The 2,075-nt window shown below is 42.4% G+C and overlaps 1 protein-coding gene across 6 annotated transcripts in view; it reads right to left on the bottom strand.

Moving 5' to 3' along the window:
* PAK3 (p21 protein (Cdc42/Rac)-activated kinase 3) overlaps nucleotides 1-2,075 on the bottom strand; it is a 310,496-nt gene that overhangs the window by 58,893 nt on the left and 249,528 nt on the right. The gene's annotated exons all lie outside the window — the stretch shown is intronic.

Raw genomic sequence — 2,075 nt, forward strand, 5'->3', positions numbered from 1 at the left:
TTTCTGTTCCTCCATTACTACCTATTGATGATGTTGATAAGAGATGATACTGAAACATTGTGACCGATCCACCATTTAAAATTTTACCAAACTACAGTTGAACACCACCGGGCCTTAATTTATATATATATATATATATATATAAATTTCAGAGAGGAAAGGAGAGGGAGAGAAATAGAAACATCAATGATGAGAGAGAATCATTGATTGGCAGCCTCCTGCACACCACACACTGAAGATTGAGCCTGCAACCTGGGGCATATACCCCAACTGGGAATTGTACCGTGACCTGGTTCATAGGTCCACAATCAACCACTAAGCCATACCTGGCAGGCCCTTGCTGCTTTTAAGATTCTCTCTTTGTCTTTAATCCTTGGCATTTTAATTATGATGTGTCTTGGTGTGGGCCTCTTTGGGTTTCTCTCATTTGGGACTCTCTGTGCTTCCTAGACTTACATGTCTATTTCTTCCACCAGGTAGAGGATGTTTTCTGTTATTATTTCTTCAGATAGTTTTTTTCAATATCTTGCTCTTTCTCTTCTGCTTCTAGCACCCTCATAATGTGAATGTTGGTATGCTTGCAGTTGTTCCAGAGGATTATTTTTTTTCTTTTTGCTCTTCTGATTGAGTGTTTTTTGCTTCCTCATATTCCAAATCATTGATTTGATTCTTGGAATCTTCTACTCTATTGTTGAATCCCTGTAAATTATTCTTTATTTAGGTTAGTGTATGCTTAATTTCTGATTTGTCCTATTTCATGTCTTTGAAATTCTCACTAATATCCTTGAAAGTCTCACTATGTCCCTTAAAGCTCTTATTAAGTCCCTTGAAGTTATCATTAAGATCCTTGAGTAACTTTAGGCCCATTGAACTCTGTTTCCAGTAGTTGGCTTGCTTCCATTGCATTTAGTTCTTTTTCTGGAGATTTCTTCTGTTCTTTCATTTGTGACATGCTTCTTTGTCTCTACATTTTGGCTGTTTCCCTGTGTTTGTTTCTATGAATTAGGTAGAGCTTCTATGTCTCCTGGAGTTGGTAGAGTGGCCTTGTGTAGTAGGTTTCCTGTAGGGCCCAATGGCTCAGCCTCCCCAGTCACCTGAGCTGGGAACTCTAGGTATGTTGGGTCTTGGGCTTCTTATTGATAGGCATGTGGCATGCTGACACCAGCTGCTGCTTGTTTGAGATTTTAGAAATGTCTGAAACCTGAGACAGGACAGGCAATTCATATGGAAAAGCTGCTGCCAACACTTTGGTTGGGGATACAAATTGAATGGGTCGGGGTCTTAGGGAATCACCAGGGTAGAGCAAACAGTGTGAGCCAAGCTGATGGAAACTCAGATATGGCTGTCAGTCAGGCTTTCAATTGGGGAGATACCAGCACAGGAACAATGAACCCCGCAAGCACCCCACTCTGAGAGAAAGCTACCCCTGAGATCTTGCTCTGATGCCAGAAAATGCAGTTCCTCCTCGTATGTCCCTGGATCCTCCAATGCTGCCATCTAGCACTGGAGCCCAGAGGGAGAGGAACCATGTAAGTTTGTGCACTGGCTTTTTAAAATAAACTGCATGGGACTTCAGCAGCCTTCACTCACTCAGTCACAATCCCCAATGGTTTTTATAGCCTGAAGTTTTGGAGACTCCTCTTTTTGGTTCTAGAACCTTGGTCTGGGCGTCTAGTGTGTGGCTGGGACCCCTTGCTCCTCAGGGTAGGCCTCCACAGCCGAGATATCCCTCCCAATTGAAAAAAAAATGTTGCACATGGATACCGGACCAGCTCATTCTGCACCTCCACCCCTCCTACCAGTCTGAATGTGCTTCCTTCTTTACTTCTCTAGTTGCAGGACTGCCATTCATCTAGGTTTCAGGCAGTTCTGAATGATGGTTGTTCTGTACTTTAGTTGTAATTTTGATGAGGTTGTGGGAGGCATCAAGTACTGGCGTTTACTTGTGCCACCATCTTGGTTCTCCTGGAATCTTATTCTTACTGAGCATAATAGGTGAAAATGATGCACTCCATCTCTTTTGGGATTATTGATCAGTTTCTTCTTTACTCAGATATTTACCTCTGGATCATTCA

This window comes from Myotis davidii, unplaced genomic scaffold, assembly GCF_000327345.1.
Source record: "Myotis davidii unplaced genomic scaffold, ASM32734v1 scaffold941, whole genome shotgun sequence".
NCBI lineage: Eukaryota > Metazoa > Chordata > Mammalia > Chiroptera > Vespertilionidae > Myotis > Myotis davidii.